Source organism: Bubalus kerabau, chromosome 1 (assembly GCF_029407905.1).
Source record: "Bubalus kerabau isolate K-KA32 ecotype Philippines breed swamp buffalo chromosome 1, PCC_UOA_SB_1v2, whole genome shotgun sequence".
Classification (NCBI taxonomy): Eukaryota; Metazoa; Chordata; class Mammalia; order Artiodactyla; family Bovidae; genus Bubalus; species Bubalus kerabau.
In genome coordinates, this window is record NC_073624.1 from 67,190,392 (window position 1) to 67,210,198 (window position 19,807).

Below are 19,807 nucleotides of genomic sequence, written 5' to 3' on the forward strand. Positions count from 1 at the left end.
CAACATTTGAAATAAACTGAGTATTTTAAAATTGGATGGTAGCAAGGGAGAGCTTAGGACTGTGGATAGTAAGCAGAATGTTAAATTCACATGACTCACACAGATGTGCAAAGCAAATGGGATTTCTTTGTTTCCTAAATCTGATGTGATCTTCCTTACCAGACCATACTCAGCTGGGTGGGGGTAGGAAGTGGGAGGTGTGGAAATTAACTTTGTCAGTTTATGCTATCCCTGTTGTTCAGTCGCTCAGTTGTATCCAACTCTTTGCAACCCTATGGACTGTAGCATGCCAGGTTTCCCTGTTCTTCACCATCTCCCAGAGTTTGCTCAAACTCATGTCCATTGAGTCAGTGATGCCATCCAATCATCTCTTCCTCTGTTGACCCCTTCTCCTCCCATCTTCAATCTTTCCCAGCATAAGAGTCTTTTCCAATGAGTCAGTTCTTCACATCAGGTGGCCAAAGTATTGGAGTTTCAGCTTCAGCATCAGTCCTTCCAATGAATATTCAGGACTGATTTCCTTTAGGATGGACTGGTTGGATCTCCTTGCAGTCCAAGGAACTCTCAAGAGTCTTCTCCAACACCACAGTTCAAAATCATCAATTCTTCGATGCTCAGCTTTCTTTATGGTCCAACTCTCACATCTGTGCATGACTACTGGAAAAACCATAGCTTTAACTATACAGGCCTTTGTTGGCAAAGTAACGTCTGCTTTTTAATAAGCCAGAGCTATTCTTCCAAGGAGCAAGTGCCTTTTAATTTCATGGCTACCGTCACAATCTGCAGTGATTTTGGAGCTCAAGAAAATAAAGTCTCACTGTTTCCAATATTTCTCCATCTATTTGCCATGAAGTGATGGGACTGGATGCCATGATCTTAGTTTTCTGAAAAAAATTTTTTTCTTTAGCCAGCTTTTTCACTCTCCTCATTCACCTTCATCAAGAGGCTCTTTAGTTCCTCTTCACTTTCTGCCATAAGGGTGGTGTCATCTGCATATCTGAGGTTACTGTATTTCTCCTGGTAATCTTGATTCCAGCTTGTGCCTCATCCAGCCCAGCATTTCTCATGTTGTACTCTGCATATAAGTTTAATAAGCAGGGTGAACAATATACAGCCTTGATGTACTCCTTTCCCAATTTGGAGCCAGTCCATTGTTCCATGTATAGTTCTAACTGTTGCTTCTTGACCTGCATACAGGTTTCTCAGGAGGCAGGTAAGGTGGTCTGGTATTCCCATCTCTTGAAGAATTTTCCAGTTTTTTGTGATCCACACAGTCACAAAGATATAGGCTATATCTGAACCTTTGGGTTTAAATAGCCTCCCTTGGATGACCAAGTCCCCTTTGGGTAACTATTCAGTCTTTTAGAGGCCTGTCCCTGCTGCCCCTCCTATTCTAAGATGATACTTAGATAGATCAAAGGGTGAGGGACGTGTGACCTCCTGTTAGCAGGGGAGGTGGGAATTTCAGAGCCATGCAGTGTTCTTTGGCTCCTCACTAATCTTCTCTATGCTGTGGCTGCTCCCTCTGTTCCCTGTGCTGATATGGGATATGGGCCCCTCTGGTCATTTGGATGTCAGATCTCCAATATTGAGTTCTTGCTTTTGCCTCTGATCATGAAGTTCTTTCTGCTGCAACTGTTTTATCCTAATTACAGTCCTTCGCAAATCCCTTCTGGTCTCTGAACCCCTGTTCCAGAGCAGGTGGGAGGTCCAAGATCTCTTGGATGCCTTTAAAAAATTTTATTTAAGTGTAGTTGATTTACAATGTTGTGTTAGTATCAGGTGCACAGCAAAGTGATTCAGTTCCATATATATGTGTGTACTCAGTTGCTCAGTGTCTGACTCTCTGTCCATGGAATTTTCCATTTAAGAATACTGGACTGGGTTGCCATTTCATCCTTCATCCTCCAGGGGATCTTCCTGATCCAGGTATTGAACCTGCATTGGCAGGAAGGTTCTTTACTACTGAATCATCTGGGAATAACCCCCCCCCCCCCCCACCGCCACACACACACACACACATATTCTTTTTCAGTTTCTTTTTCATTAGATGTTGTTCCAAGATGCTTAGTACAGTTCCCTGTGCTGTACAGTCAATCCTTGCTTGTTGCACACCTTGCTTAAGTCTTGGGAAGCCAGGAGCACTGCCAGGGCTCCTCTGTCTAGGCTCCTCCCTCTACCAGGCCTGAACTTCATTCCCATGCTACTAGGATGAAACCCTCCCTGTAGCCTCATAGGCTTCCCGAGTTCTGCTCAGGAAAGCACACCAAATCACAGATCCTACCAAAAGCTCTCATGCTTCTCTGTGTCTGTTTGTCTGGATGTTTCTATCATGGCTCCTACTCCTCGGGTCCCACTTCAGAGGGAACAGGGAAGTCATGGGCATTTGAGCTTTCCTCCTTGTATTGCACTGGGATCTGGAAGTGGGAAGCTTTCCGTTTTCTCTTCCTGTGTGGAAGGGCCTTCCTCCATGTCACATTCTGCTACTTCCTGATGTGATGTTGACTCTCCCCTCCCATTGCACCTTCATGCTCCCTGGCATACAAAGTAGCTGTCAGGGAACATAAACCATATATCAGTAAGAATTTCATAAATGTTTTCCCAGTTATGTGAAAGTTAGAAGAAAGTGGGAGCCCCTGTCGTCCTTAAACTGTGGGAGTTTCCTGTCATACCATTTGCTGGAAATGAAAGAGATGTGGCAGCTGATCAAATACTATTTATGGTTTTACTGAAGCTGAAAAGGTGAAAGTGAAAGTCGTTCAGTCGTGTCTGACTCTTTGTGGCCCCATGACTATAAAATCCATGGAAATCTCCAGGCCAGAATACTGGAGTGGGTAGCCTTTCCCTTCTCCAGGGGATCTTCCCAACCCAGGAATCGAAACCAGGTCTCCTGCATTGCAGGCAGATTCTTTTCCAGCTGAGCCACAAGGGAAGCCCAAGAATACTGGAGTAGGTAGCCTATCCCTTCTCCCACGGATCTTCCCAACCCAATAATTGAACTGGGGTCTCCTACATTGCAGGCAGATTCTTTACTAAATGAGCTATGAGGGAAGCCCAATTTAAACATTGAAATCATGAATGTAGGAACTGGAAACTTTTTTCCTCTGCAAATTGAGCATCCACAGTTTTGTGTTAGAAACTACTATTTACACCCCCTGTTTTCAGAAATTAGATGCTGTAAAGTCTTGGGGAAAAATAAAAATGCACTTGGGCTGGCAGTGTTCATGCTTGGTTTTGGCACATTCATGGAGCATTTGCAGGAAATAATTGCAAGTTCACCCAATATGATCTGTGGGTGTGATTCAGACGAGCTCTCAAGAGCATAGAATGCTTTCAGCCATTTATGCAAAGAAACATTATAATAATGATAAAAGGATCCAGTGTGATTGAGGGGAGTGAAGAAGAATTAGGTATTAAGGCACAGGTTTTTATCTTTTTTGGGAATCAAAAGCTGCTGGGTACAGCAGTGGGTTTGAATTTCTATTGAGATGTATTCTTAGGTTTTAAGGATTTGAGTTGTGTTAGTTTTGTTTGCTGAATCTTGGTCATAATAGCATTTCATTTTGTGGGGGAATAGTAGGAGATGGGAACAATGAAGCAGCACAGAAAGGGCTTACTCTTTATAGAAGAAAGGTGGGGGGAGAACAAGATGGCGGAGGAGTAGATGGACATGGAATACATCTCTCTCCATGGATACATCAGGAACACACCTTCAGACACAGAAGTGCATGCAGAACACCAGCTGAGAGCAGACAGGAGTACCTGACCAGTGAAAAAGAATATATAGAACCATGCAAAACTCGGTAGTATGTAGAAACTTAGAGGGTGAAAAACAGGAGCATTAGTAGGAATGGACCTGCCCTCGGTGGGTGGGGGAACTGAAGCAGGGGGTCTGATCCCCACATCGGGGCAATTGTCTGAGTCAGAGGAGAAACATTTAAGGCTGAGAGTGAAACAGCTAATCTGTGGCAGCCTAAATGGAATGAGACTCAGACAGCCCTTGCTGCAGCCATACATACCCCAGACAGGGCCACAGGTCGCCTGGAAGGTGCAGCGATTGGGAGCTGTAGCGTAGGGCTTGTGGAGCAACCCCAGGGTGAGGGCTGCGTTGAAAGTGGAGAGACGGATTGAGGGGAAGTGAGGGAGGAGATTGTGGTGGGAAATGCCTATAGAGGAAAGCTGGGCAGCCATGGAAGCAAGGCAATACTGCTGAGTCATGTGTAGGGGGTGGAGCCATCCCCATAACCTCTCTCTCACCCCATGCCAGCATTGGCAGCTGAACAATAGAGAGGCTGGCCCATCAAATGCCTGACCTACTGAACTACAGAGTAGGACCCCACCCAGGGTGCCCCTTTAAGTGCCTGAAACACCAATCTACAGAGTAGGACTCCGGCTAGGGGGCTTCTCTCTGTGCCTGACATGCCAAAAACAGAGAAGGGTCCCAGGCAAGGGAGCCCTCTAAGTGCCTGAATGGGTGGAGCTATGGAGAAAGACTGGCCAAAGAGGCCTTCTGATCGCTAGCTACAAGAGGCTCGAAAAAAGACTCTGATAGGGCCATAACTCCTGCTGCAGAGGCAGTCCTGTGTCCCTGCACATTTGGCACCACCAGGGTCCCCACAAGCCAAGCAGCAGTGCCACCTTCACTCTCAACTCTCGCTGGGGCAGAGCTGCCACAGGCGAAAATATCTTGCATCTATCTTTGCACACAGGATCGCTTCAGTCATGACCAACTCTTTGTACCCTGAAGACTGTGGCCTTCCAGGCTTCTCTGTCAGGGAGGGGAGTTCTCCAGGCAAGAATACTGGAGCATATTGGTCAATACTGGTTGCCATGCCCTTATAGAGCACTATATTTCCTGCTGTCCTAACTGCCAACTCCCCTGAGTACCTGGTGCTGCCAGAACCCCTGTGACCCAAGCAACTGCACCACCTCCACACCTGGCTCTCACAGGGGCAAACCAAAATCCTCCAAAGAAGCCTCAGGAGCAAACCCCAGTGGACAACCCACATGAAGAGGTGGAAATAAAACCACAATTGAAACCCAGGGGCAGTGTGGCTAAGGAAGAAGACCCAAACTTCCCACCAGTTGTCGGAGGTGTAGATTAAATCCACACAGTCAGCTAGGCAGACTCTGTGTCTATGGAATATATAAAAGGACATTGAAAGCTCCCACAAAAGAAAACACACTAGTTCTGATAGCTGTGAGCATTGGAGGCAAGAACACACAGGAGTAGGACCAGATTGGAATCTGAGCTGCCCCCACAGTAGGTCCAGAGATCAGCACAGTGTCGGAGGGCATCCTAGGGAGGTGAGGAGGACTGTGACACTCAGTGAGGGAAAGGGCTCTGACAGCAGTGACTCAAGAAAACCATTTATTATTCTTATGTTTTGATTGTTCTATAGATCCTTTTGGACTTTTTTCTCTCCCCCTCTGCACACTACCGCCCCCTCCCCCCCCGCCCCCCTGCCTCTGTTGTAGTTGTCGATTTTATTGGCACTATGAAATCTAATTAAGCTTTTGAGCTTTTTTTCTCAGTCACATTTTTTATTGTTATAAACCTCTGCCACTACACTGGGCTTTTCAATTCTGTGGAGGTTTCCTTTTTCTTTTTTTTTCTCTTTTTTTAATTTTAATTTTCTAAACCTATTATATTTTTTCTACATTTATTCCTTTGTTTGCTTTTCTTATTGTTCTTCTCCCATTGCAGTTAATCTTTAATGTATACAAATCTTCTTCATCTACCTTTATTTAACTTTGCATATCTATTCTTTCTTTCCTTTCCTATCAACATATTTGATAGTTTTGTTTTCATTGCTTTATTCGCCACTTGGCACCTTGCTTTAGTTTTGCTTTCCAGTTTGTGCTTTAATTAGTTTTGTACTTAACTGGTAAATATAATTTTGATTTCCTTTGTTTGCCAGGTGAGTCTACTGTACTTTATTTTTGTTGGACTGCTTTGACTTTGCTCATGGGTGTATGTGTAATATGTTCATATTCCATTATTTTAATTATTACTTGCCTGATTTTTTAACTGCCATTTGTCTGGGGTTCATTTTTGGTTTCTCGGTTTTGGATACTTTTTCTAATCTCACTTGATGCCATAACAAACCACCTGTGGAATCTTTATTCCTGACCAGAGATCAAGCCCTTAGCCTTTGGAGTGGGATCACTGACTCCAAGACCCTAGACTACTAGAGAACTACCTGCTGCTGCTGCTAAGTTGCTTCAGTCGTGTCCGACTCTGTGCAACCCCAGAGACAGCCCACCAGGCTCCCCCGTCCCTGGGATTCTCCAGGCAAGAACACTGGAGTGGGCTGCCATTTCCTCCTCCAATGAATGAAAGTGAAAAGTGAAAGTGAAGTCGCTCAGTTGTGTCTGACCCCCAGCGACCCCATGGACTGCAGCCCACCAGGCTCCTCTGTCCATGGGATTGTCCAGGCAAGAGTACTGGACCTAGAGAGTATCAAATAATGAGAACTCACAGGAAGGAAATCACTTGAATACAAGACCCAGCATCACCCAACTACCAGTAGCACCCTGTGCAGGATGCCTCATCTAAACAACAATCAAAAATACAAACCCAATCTTCAGCAGACAGGATTACCACCTCACTCAGCCTTGCCCAACAGGGGAAAAACAAACAAACAAAGAACTCAGCACAAATCTCACCCTATAATAAACTTATACAAGCCACTGGACCAACCTTAGGAAGGCAGAAACCAAAAGGAAGAAAAAAGTCAACATTGAAGCCTGGGAAAAGGAGACCTCAAACACAATAAGTTAAAAAAAAATAATGAAAAGGCAGAGAAATACTACACAAATGAAGGAACAAACTAGAAACACAGAAGTCCAAATAAATGAAGAGGAAATAGGCAAACTACCTGAAAAAGAATTCAGAATAATGATAGTAAAGATGATTAAAAAACCTTGAAAACAAAATGGAGAAAATGCAAGAATCAATTAACAAAGACCTAGCAATTAAAGAACAAACATACAGAGACAAGCAACACAATTTTTGAAATTAAAAATACTCTAGAAGGAATCATTAGTAGAATATCTGAAGCAGAAGAAGGAATCAGTGAACTGGAATATAAAATGGTGGAAACAACTTCTGAAGAGCAGAATAAAGTAAAAAGAATGAAAAGAACTGAGGATAGTCTCAGAAACCTTGGGACATTATCAAACACACCAACATTTGAAGTATAGGGGTCTCAGAAGAAGAAGAGAAAAAGAAAGGGTATGAGAAAAATTTTTAAGAGATTATAGTTGAAAATTTCCCCAACATGGAAAAGGAAATAGCCAATCAAATTCAAGAGGCACAGAGTCCCAAACAGGAAAAACCCAGGGAGAAACATGCCAAGACACATACCAATCAAACTAACAAAGACTAAACACAAAGAAAGAATATCAAAAGCAGCAAGGGAGAAGAAACAAGTAACATACAAGGGAAACCCCATATGCTTAACAGCTGATCTTTCAGCAGAAACTCTGCAGGCCAGAAGGGAATGGCAGGATATATTTAAAGTACTGAAAGAGAAAAATCTACAACCAAGTTTACTGTACCCAGCAAGGATCTCATTCAAAATTGATGGAAAAATAAAAAACTTTTCAGACAAGCAAAAGTTAAGAGAATTCAGTACCACCAAACCAGCTTTACAACAAATGTTAAGTGGGCTTATATAGTCAAGAAATACAAGAGAAGAAAAAGATCTCCAAATGCAACACAAAAAATTAAGAAAATGGCAATAAGAATATACATATCAATAATTACTTTAAATTTAAATGGATTAAATGCTCCAACCAAAAGTCACAGACTGGCTGAATGGATACAAAAACAAGACTAATACATATGCTGTCTACAAGAATCCCACTTCAGAGCTCAAGACACATCTAGACTGAAAAAGGATGGAAAAATATATTCCATGCCAATGGGAAGCAAAAGAAAGCTGGAGTAGCAATCCTCATATCAGACAAATTAGACCTTAAAATAGAGAAGATTACAAGAGATAAGGAAGGACACTACATAATGATCAAGGGATCAATACAAGAAGAAGACATAATAATTGTAAATATATATGTACCCAACATAGGAGCACCTCAATACATAAGAGAAACACTAACAGACATAAAAGGAGAAATTGACAATAACACAATAATAGTAGGAGACTTTAACACCCCACTCACACCAATGGGCAAATCATCAAAACATAAAATTAATAAGGAAACACAAGTTTTAAATGATACATTAGATGAGATGGATCTCATTGATATCTTCAGGACATTCCATCCAAATGCAGAAGAATACATCTTCTTCTCAAGTGCACATGGAACATTCTCCAGGATGGACCACATCTTGGGTCACAAATCAAACCTCAGTAAATGTAAGAAAATTGAAATCATATCAAGCATCTTCTCCAACCACAGCACTATGAGACTAGATATCAATTACAAGATAAAAACTTTAAGAAACAACAAACACATGGAGATTAAACAGCACGTTTCTAAATAACCAACAGGTTACTGAAAAGATCAAAAGGGAAATCAAAAAAATTCTAGGAACAAATGACAATGAAAACATAACTCAAAACCTATGTGATGCAACAAAAGCAGTCCTAAGAGGGAAGTTTATAGCAATACAATCCTACCTCACGAAACAAGAAAAACATCAAATAGACAACCTAACTTTACACCTAAAACAACTGTAAAAAGAAGAACAAAAATCCCCAAAATTAGTATAAGGAAAGAAATCATATAGATCAGAGCATAAATAATTGAAGAAGAAATTAAAGAAACAGAAGTAAAGATTAATAAAACCAAAAGCTGGTTCTTTGGAAGATAAACAACATTGACAATCCTTTAGCCAGACTCATCAAGAAAAAAAGAGAGAAGAATCAAATCAACAAAATTAGAAATGAAAAAGGAGAGGTTACAACAGACAATGCAGAAATACAAAGGATTATAAGAGACTATTATGAACAACTATATGCAGAAATGCAGAAATACAAAGGATTATGAGAGACTATTATGAACAACTATATGGCAATAAAATGGATAACCTGGAAGAAATGGACAGATTCATAGAAAAGTTCAATCTTCCAAGACTGAACCAGGAAGAAATAGAAATTATGAACAACCCAATTACAAGCACTGAAATTGAAGCTGTGGTAAAAAATCTCCCCCAAAATCAAAAGCCCAGGACCAGAAGGCTTCACAGGAGAATTCTATCAAACATTTAGAGATGAGCTAGTGCCTATCCTTCTAAAACTCTTTCGAAAAAACTGCAGAATTGCAGAGGAAGGAACACTTCCCAACTCATTCTACAAGGACACCATCACCTTGATACCAAAACCAAAAACAACACAAAAAAGGAAAACTACAGGCCAATATCACTGATGAACATAGATGCAAAAATCCTCAATAAAATTTTAGCAAGCAGAATTCAGCAACACATCGAAAAGCTCATGCACCTTGATCATGCACCTTTACCTTAACATGGTAAAGGCCATATATGATAAGCCAACAGCAAACATTTTTCTCAATGGTGAAAAACTGAAAGCATTCTCCCTAAGATCAGGAAAAAGACAAGGGTATCCACTTTCACCACTATTATTCAACACAGTTCTGGAAGTCCTGGTTATAGCAATCAGAGAAGAAAAAGAAATAAAAGGGATCCAGATCAGAAAAGAAGTAAAGCTCTCACTGTTTGCAGATGACATGATACTGTACATAGAAAACCCTAAAGGTAGCATTAGAAAATTACTAGAGATAATCAGTGAATTTAGAAAAATTGCAGGATACAAAATAAATACACAATGCAATATATTGCATTTCTATATACTAACAATGAAAATTCAGAAAGAGCAATTAAGGAATCAATCCCATTCACCACTGCAACAAAAAGAATTAAATATCTAGGAATAGACTTACCTAAGGAGACAAAAGAACTGTACACAGAAAATTATAAGACATGAATGAAATAGTTTAAAGTCTAATGCTGTAAAGAACAATGTTGCATAGGAACTTGGAATGTTAGGTCCATGAATAAAGGCAAATTGGAAGTGTTGAAACAGAAGATGGCGGGAGTGAACACCGACATTTTAGGAATCAGAGAACTAAAATGGACTGGAATGGGTGAATTTAACTCAGATGCCCATTATATCTACTACTGTGGGCAAGAATCCCTTAGAAGAAATGGAGTGACCATCATAGTCAACAAAAGAGTCTGAAATGCAGTACTTGGATGCAGTCTCAAAAACGACAGAATGATCTCTGTTCGTTTCCAAGGAAAACCATTCAATATCACAGTAATTCAAGTCTATGCCCCGACCAGTAATGTTGAAGAAGCTGAAGTTGAACGTTTCTATGAAGACCTACAAAACCTTCTAGAAGTAACACTCCAAAAGATGTCCTTTTCATTATAGGGGACTGGAAAGCAAAAGTAGGAAGTCAAGAAACACCTGGAGTAACAGGCAAATTTGGCGTTGGAGTACAGAATGAAGCAGGGCAAAAGCTATTCTGCCAAGAGAACTCACTGGTCATAGCAAACACTCTCTTCCACAACACAAGAGAAGACTCTACACATGGACATCACCAGATGGTCAACACCAAAATCAGATTGATTATATTCTTTGCAGCCAAAGATGGAGAAGTTCTATACAGTCAGCAAAAACAAGACCAGGAGCCGACTGTGGCTCAGATCATGAACTCCTTATTGTCAGATTCAGACTTAAATTGAAGAAAGTAGGGAAAACCATTAGGCCATTCAGGTATGACCTAAATCAAATCCCTTATGATTATACAGTGGAAGTGACAAATAGATTCAAGGGATTAGATCTGATACACAGAGTGCCTGAAGAACTATGGGTGGAGGTTTGTCACATTGTACAGGAGTCAGGGATCAAGGCCATCCCCATGGAAAATAAATGGAAAAATCCCAAATGGTTGTCTGAGGAGGCCTTACAAATAGGTGTGAATAGAATAGAAGTGAAAGGCAAAGGAGAAAAGGAAAGATATACCCATTTGAATGCAGAGTTCCAAAGAATAGCCAGGAGAGATAAGAAAGCCTTTCTCAGTGATCAAAGCAAAGAAATAGAAAGTAAACAATAGAATGGGAAAGACGAGGTCTTTTCAAGAAAATAGAGATAACGAGGGACTATTTCATGCAAAGATGGGAAGGACAGAAATGGTATGGACCTAACAGAAGCAGAAGATATTAAGAAGATATTAACAAGAATACACAGAAGAACTATTCAAAAAAGATCTCAATGACCCAGATAATCACAATGGTGTGATCACTCACTTAGAGCCAGACATCCTGGAATGCAAAGTCCAGTGGGTGTTAGGAAGCATCACTATGAACAAAGCTAGTGGAAGTGATGGAATTCCAGTTGAGCTATTTCAAATCCTAAAAGATGATGCTGTGAAAGTGCTGAACTCAATATGCCAGCAAATTTGGAAATCTTGGCAGTGGCCACAGGAATGGAAAAGGTCAGTTTTCATTCCAATCCCAAAGAAAGTCTATGCCAAAGAATGCCCAAATTACTGCACAATTGCACTCCTCTCATACGCTAGTAAAGCAATACTCAAAATTCTCCAAGCTAGGCTTTAATAGTATGTGAACTGTGAACTTCCAGATGTTCAAGCTAGATTTAGAAAAGGCAGAGGAGCCAGAGATCAAATTGCCAACATCCACTGGATCATAGAAAAAGGAAGAGAGTTCCAGAAAAATATCTATTTCTGCTTTATTGATTATGCCAAAGCCATTGACTGTGTGGACTACAACAAACTCTAGAAAATTCTGAAAGAAATGGGAATACCAGATCACCTGACTTGCCTCTTGAGAAATCTGTATGCAGGTCAGGAAGCAACAGTTAGAACTGGACATGGAACAATGGACTGGGTTCCAAATCGGGAAAGGAGTATGTCAAGGTTGTATATTGTCACCCTGCTTATTTAACTTATTTGCAGAGTACATCATGAGAAACGCTGGGCTGGACGAAGCACAGGCTGGAATCAAGATTGCCGGGAGAAATATCAATAACCTCAGATATGCAGATGACACCACCCTTATGGCAGAAAGTGAAGAAGAACTAAAAAGCCTCTTGATGAAAGTGAAAGAGGAGAGTGAAAAAGCTGGCTTAAAACTCAACATTAAGAAAACTAAGACCATGGCACCTGGTCCCATCACTTTCTGGCAAATAGATGGGGAAACAGTGACAAGCCTTTTTTTTTTTTTGGGGGGGGGCTCCAAAATCACTGCAGATGGTGACTGCAGCCACGAAATTAAAAGACTCTTGGAAGAAAAGTTATGACCAACTTAGCCAGCATATTAAAAAGCAGAGACATTACTTTGCTAACAAATGTCTGTCTAGTCAAAGCTACGGTTTTCCCAGTAGTGATGTATGGATGTGAGAGTTGGACTATATAGAAAGCTGAGTGCTGAAGAATTGATGCTTTTACACTGTGGTGTTGGAGAAGACTCTTGAGAGTCCCTTGGACTGAAAGGAGATCCAACCAGTTCCTCCTAAAGGAAATCAGTCCTGAATGTTCATTGGAAGACTGATGTTCAAGCTGAAACTTCAATACTTTGCCACCTGATGGGAAGGACTGACTCATTTGAAAAGACCCTGATGCTGGGAAATATTGAAGGTGGGAGGAAAAGGTGATGATGGAGGATGAGATGGTTGGATGGCATCACCAACTCAATGGACATGAGTTTGAGTAAATTCCGGGAGTTGGTGATGGATAGGGAGGCCTGGCGTGCTGTAGTCCATGGGGTTGCAAAGAGCTGGACACGACTGAGTGACTGAATTGAACTAATGAAAGAAATCAAAGATGACATAAACAGATGGAGAGATATTCCATGTTTTTGGGTAGGAAGAATCAATATTGTGAAAATGACTACTACCAAACACAATCTACAGATTCATTGTGATCCCTATGAAATTATCCATGACATTTTTCACAGAACTAGATAAAAAAATTTCACAGTTCATATGGAAACACAAAAGACCCCGAATAGCCAAAGCAGTCTTGAGAAAGAAGAATGGAGCTGGAGGAATCAATCTTCCTGACTTCAAATTATGCTACAAAGCTACAATCATCAAGATAGTATGGTACTGGCACAAGAGCAGAAATATAGACCAATGGAACAAGATAGAAAGTCCAGAAATAAACCCATGCACCTATGGGTACCTTTTTTTTGGCTAAAGAGGCAAGAATATACAATGGGGATAAAGGCAGCCTCTTCAATAAATGGTGCTAGGAAAACTCAACAGCTCAGTTCAGTTCATTTCAGTTGCTTAGTCGTGTCCGACTCTTTGCGACCCTATGAATCACAGCATGCCAGGCCTCCCTGTCCATCAGCAACTCCCGGAGTTCACTGAGACTCACATCCATCGAGTCAGTGATGCCATCCAGCCATCTCATCCTCTGTCATCCCCTTCTCCTCCTGCCCCCAATCCCTCCCAGCATCAGAGTCTTTTCCAATGAGTCAGCTCTTCGCATGAGGTGGCCAAAGTACTCGAGTTTCAGCTTTAGCATCATTCCTTCCAAAGAAATCCCAGGGCTGATCTCCTTCTGAATGGACTGGTTGGATCTCCTTGCAGTCCAAGATACTCTCAAGAGTCTTCTCCAACACCACAGTTCAAAAGCATCAATTCTTGGGCGCTCAGCCTTCTTCACAGTCCAACTCTCACATCCATACATGACCACAGGAAAAACCATAGCCTTGGCTAGATAAACCTTTGTTGGCAAAGTAATGTCTCTGCTTTTGAATATGCTATGTAGGTTGGTCATAACTTTCTTTCCAAGGAGTAAGCGTCTTTTAATTTCATGGCTGCAGTCACCATCTGCAGTGATTTTGGAGCCCAAAAAATAAAGTCTGATACTGTTTCCACTGTTTCCCCATCTATTTCCCATGAAGTGATGGGACCGGATTCCATGATCTTCGTTTTCTGAATGTTGAGCTTTAAGCCAACTTTTTCACTCTCCACTTTCACTTTCATCAAGAGGTTTTTTAGTTCCTCTTCACTTTCTGTCATAAGGGTGGGGTCATCTGCATATCTGAGGTTATTGATATTTCTCCTGGCAATCTTGATTCCAGCTTGTGTTTCTTCCAGTCCAGCATTTCTCATGATGTACTCTGCATATAAGTTAAATAAGCAGGGTGACAATATACAGCCTTGACGCACTCCTTTTCCTATTTGGAACCAGTCTGTTGTTCCATGTCTACTCCTAACTGTTGCTTCCTGACCTGCATATAGGTTTCTCAAGAGGCAGGTCAGGTGGTCTGGTATATCAGGTGGACTGGTATTCCCATCTCTTTCAGAATTTCCCACAGTTTATTGTGATCCACACAGTCAAAGGCTTTGGCATAGTCAGTAAAGCAGAAATAGATGTTTTTCTGGAACTCTCTTGCTTTTTCCATGATCCAGCAGATGCTGGCAATTTGATCTCTGGTTCCTTTGCCTTTTCTAAAACCAGCTTTAACATCAGGAAGTTCATGGTTCACATGTTGCTGAAGCCTGGCTTGGAGAATTTTGAGCATTACTTTACTAGCATATGAGATGAGTGCAATTGTGTGGTAGTTTGAGCATTCTTTTACATTGCCTTTCTTTGGGATTGAAATGAAAACTGACCTTTTCCAGTCCTGTGGCCACTGCTGAGTTTTCCAAATTTGCTGGCATATTGAGTGCAGCACTTTCACAGCATCATCTTTCAGGATTTGAAATAGCTCAACTGGAATTCCATCACCTCCACTAGCTTTGTTTGTAGTGATGCTTTCTAAGGCCCACTTGACTTCACATTCCAGGATGTCTGGCTCTAGGTCAGTGATCACACTATCCTGATTATCTGGGTTGTGAAGATCTTTTTTGTACAGTTCTTCTGTGTATTCTTGCCACCTCTTCTTAATATCTTCTGCTTCTTTTAGGTCCATACCATTTCTGTCCTTTATTGAGGCCATCTTTGCATGAAATGTTCCCTTGGTATCTCTAATTTTCTTGAAGAGATCTCTAGTCTTCCCCATTCTGTTGTTTTCCTCTATTTCTTTGCATTGACCTCTGAGGAAGGCTTTCTTATCTCTTCTTGCTCTTCTTTGGAACTCTGCATTCAGATGCTTATATCTTTCCTTTTCTCCTTTGCTTTTCGCTTCTCTTCTTTTCACAGCTATTTGTAAGGCCTCCTCAGACAGCCATTTTGCTTTTTTGCATTTCTTTTCCATGGGGATGGTCTTGATCCCTGTCTCCTGTACAATGTCATGAACCTCCGTCCATAGTTCATCAGGCACTCTATCTATCATATCTAGTCCCTTAAATCTATTTCTCACTTCCACTGTATAATCATAAGGGATTTGATCTAGGTCATACCTGAATGGCCTAGTGGTTTTCCCTACTTTCTTAAATTTCAGTCTGAATTTGGCAATAAGGAGTTTATGGTCTGAGCCACAGTCAGCTCCTGGTCTTGTTTTCGTTGACTATATAGAGCTTCTCCATCTTTGGCTGCAAAGAATATAATCAATCTGATTTTGGTGTTGACCATCTGGTGATGTCCATGTGTAGAGTCCTCTCTTGTGTTGTTGGAGGAGGGTGTTTGTTATGACTAGTGCATTTTCTTGGCAAAACTCTATTAGTCTTTGCCCTGCTTCATTCCATATTCCAAGGCCAAATTTGCCTGTTACTCCAGGTGTTTCTTGACTTCTTACTTTTGCATTCCAGTCCCCTATAATGAAAAGGACATCTTTTTTGGGTGTTAGTTCTAAAAGGTCTTGTAGGTCTTCATAGAACTGTTCAACTTCAGCTTCTTCAGCGTTACTGGTTGGGGCATAGACTTGGATTACTGTGATATTGAATGGTTTGCCTTGGAAATGAACAGATCATTCTGTCGTTTTTGAGATTGCATCCAAGTACTGCATTTCGGACTCTTTTGTTGACCATGATGGCTACTCCATTTTTTCTCAGGGATTCCTGCCCACAGTAGTAGATATAATGGTTATCTGAGTTAAATTCACCCATTCCAGTTCATTTGAGTTCTCTGATTCCTAGAATGTCGACGTTCACTCTTGCCATTTCTTGTTTGACCACTTCCAATTTGCCTTGATTCATGGACCTGACATTCCAGATTCCTATGCAATATTGCTCTTTACAGCATCGGACCTTGCTTCTATCCCCAGTCACATCCACAGCTAGGTATTGTTTTTGCTTTGGCTCCATCCCTTCATTCTTTCTGGCGTTATTTCTCCACTGATCTCCAGTAGCATATTGGGCCCCTACTGACCTGGGGAGTTCCTCTTTCAGTATCCTATCATTTTGCCTTTTCATACTGTTCATGGGGTTCTTAAGGCAAGAATACTGAAGTGGTTTGCCATTCCCTTCTCTAGTGGACCACATTCTGTCAGATCTCTCCACCATGACATGCCCGTCTTGGGTTGCCCCACGGGCATGGCTTAGTTTCATTGAGTTAGACAAGGTTGTGGTCCTATTGTGATTCGATTGGCTAGTTTTCTGCGAGTTTGGTTTCAGTGTGTCTGCCCTCTGATGCCCTTTTGCAACACCTACCGTCTTACTTGTGTTTCTCTTACCTTGGGTGTGGGGTATCTCTTCACGGCTGTTCCAGCAAAGCACAGCTGCTGCTCCTTACCTTGGACGAGGGGTATCTCCTCACCACTGCCCTTCCTGACCTTCAACATGGGATAGCTTCTCTAGGCCCTCCTGCGCCGGCACGGCCACGGCTCCTTGGATGTGGGGTTGGTCCTCCTGGCCGCGGCCCCTGGCCTCGGGCTTGGGGGCGTGGGGTAGCCCCTGGGGGCCGCCGCCCCTGGCCTCAGGCTTGGAGGCGTGGGGTAGCTCCTTCCGGCTGCCGCCCGTGACCTCGGACACGGGGTAACTCCTCTCATCGCCGCCCCTGACCTCAGACTTGGGTATCTCTTCTCAGCCGTTCCTGCACCATTGCGGTCTGGCACTTTAGACCACTGCCCCTGACCTCTGACGTTGGGTAACTCCTCTTGGCCGCCGCCCTTCAGGCATGGGGGTCCTCCCGGCTTCTGCCCCTGACCTCGGACGTGGGGTAGCTCCTCTCGGCCGTGCTTAGTGTGCCGGGTGCAGCTGCCCGCGCTTAGTGCTCTGGGTGAATGAAATTAGAAAACTTCCTAACACCATACACAAAGATAAACTCAACATGGATGAAAGATGTAAATGTAAGAGCAGAAACTATAAAACTCTTAGAGGAAAAGAAAGGCAGAATACTCGGTGACATAAATCAAAGCAAGATCCTCTATGACCCACCTCCTAGAGTAATCGAAATAAAAACAAAAGTAAACAAGTGGGACCTGACTAAACTTAAATGCTTTTGCACAGCAAAGGAAACTATAAGCAAGGTGAAAAGACAACCCTCAGAATGGGAGAAAATAATAGCAAATGAAACAACTTACAAAGGATTAATTTCCAAAATATATAAGCAGCTGATACAACTCAATACCAGAAAAACAAATAATCCAATCAAAAAGTGGGAAAAAGGTCTAAACGGACATTTCTCCAAAGAAGACATACAGATAACTAAGAAACACATGAAAAGATACTCAACATCGCTCATTATTAGAGAAATGCAAATCAAAGCTACAATGAAATTTCACCTCACACCAGTCAGAATGCCCATCATAAAAGTCTACAAACAATAAATGCTGGAGAGGGTGTGGAGAAAAGGGAATGCTCTTGCACTGTTGGTGGGAATGTAAACTGATATAGCCACTATGGAAGAGGGTATGGAGATTCTTTAAAAAACTAGGAATAAAACCACCATATTACCCACCAATCCCACTCCTAGGCATATACCCTGAGGAAACCAAAACTGAAAAAGACACATGTATCCCATTGCTCATTGCAGCACTATTTACAATGGCTAGAACGGGAAAGCAACCTAGATGTCCATTGATAGGTGAATGGATAAAGACGTTGTGGTAGATATACACAATGGAATATTACTCAACTAGAAAAAGGAATACCTTTTAGTCATTTCTAATGAGGTGGATGAACCTAGAACCTATTATACAGAGTGAAGTAAGTCAGAAAGTGAAAGATAAATATCATATTCTAACACATATATCCAGAATCTAGAAAAATGGTACTGAAAAATTTATGTACTGGGCAGCAATGGAGGAACAGACATAGAAAATAAACTTATGGACATGGGGAGAGGGGAGGTGAGGGTGAGATGTATGGAAAGAGCAACATGGAAACTTACATTACCATATGTAAAATAGATAGCCAACAGGAATTTGCTGTATGTCTCAGGAAACTCAAACAGGGGCTCTGTATCAACATAGAGGGGTGGGATGCGAAGGGAGATGGGAGGGAGGTTCAAAAGGGAGGGGATGTGTACCTATGGCTGATTCATGTTGAGGTTTGACAGAAAACAACAAAATTCTGTAAAGCAATTATCCTTCAATTAAAAAAAAATAAAATAAAAAAGGGATTGGCAGTATGGAGGTCCTACCTGGCCTGCAAGATGAGCCACCCTGGCCAGAGAAAGGAATCAGTAGAGTCCCTACAAAGCAAGTCTCACCAGTTAATCCTGAAGAAGGGGAAGGTTTCTTTAGAAAACCACTTCAGAGAAGGGATTAAGCACTTTCTGCAGTGGATTTTTCCCCAGAAAGGCAAAAGACCAGAACAGCCCCACCAAAAAGGCAAGACTGCAGCAGGGACTGCTCAGAGCTGTGGAACTGTCAAAAGAAGTCTGATTACAGACAGCAATGCTATTGAGGCTCAGGCTGTCATGACAGTTGTTGGACAGATCTTAGAAGAGAAGATGGAGCTTCACCATGGACCTTATTCCTCAGTATTAAATGGGTACAAAGCAGAACTCCAGGCCCCATTAGGTCCACCTTACTGCTACCATAGGTTTCTCTCCTATTAAGAACAAAGAGGAGTGATGAGACAAACAGCCTGCCATCAGTGAGCTACTCCCATGGGCCAGAGCGGTCATAAAAATGGTGAGTGGCACAGTCCCAGGGACAGCATGTGGACCTTCCTATGCAGGGAGCCAGGTCCCCCTCCAGGCAGAGCCTGCCAGCATGGATCAAGACTGACAACTGTCACAGGTCATTCCTTCCACTGTCCAAGGCACTGTCTCCTTCAGAAATATGCCTCTTCTCAATCAGAACATGCTTGTCACAGCTTTCCTAGTAGGTAAAGTCTTCTGCAAGAGAAAAATGTATAACAGGCTGATTAAAATATTTTTGTCTCTTATTAGCACATCCTCCATGTGCTAATGGCTTCTTCTTACCACAGATTTTCTTATTTCCTGAAATAAATGTTTTTTTCTTATGGAAAAAAAAAAAGGTGGGAAAAATTTGAGACTTAACTCACACCAAGTGGGGAAGAAAGCATCTTTGTGGGGCCAATCCTGAGATTGCTATGAGTACCCAACCTTGATCTAAACACTGTGAGTGCTGAGTGGAAAGAGGCAAGATGGGACCTTGACCTTGAGACTCACACAAGCTATTCTGGAAGTAGAACATGCTTACATGGAAGGATGGCTTCACAAAACTAAATACAAGTTAACACCAATTAAGGGGTACTCAACTGAAAACAGAAATCGGAAAACCTGAACCTGGAAGACTAGAATCATGTATATAAAACAGCTCTGTGTATGACTAATTATCAAATGAAGAATAAATTAAAGACATAAATACATAGTTCAATTTAACAACAATTATAGCTCGCATCTGTGTTGTACTTGAGAGTTTTCAGTTCTTTTTCACATACTCACTTTCACATTTTTCACTACTTGATTTATTGGCCTGTTTTTCTGG

The 19,807-nt window shown here is 41.8% G+C and overlaps 1 long non-coding RNA gene across 1 annotated transcript in view; it reads left to right on the forward strand.

Annotated features, from left to right (window-relative positions):
- LOC129641635 (uncharacterized) overlaps nt 1-19,807 on the forward strand; it is a 45,727-nt gene that overhangs the window by 25,311 nt on the left and 609 nt on the right. The window lies entirely within an intron of this gene.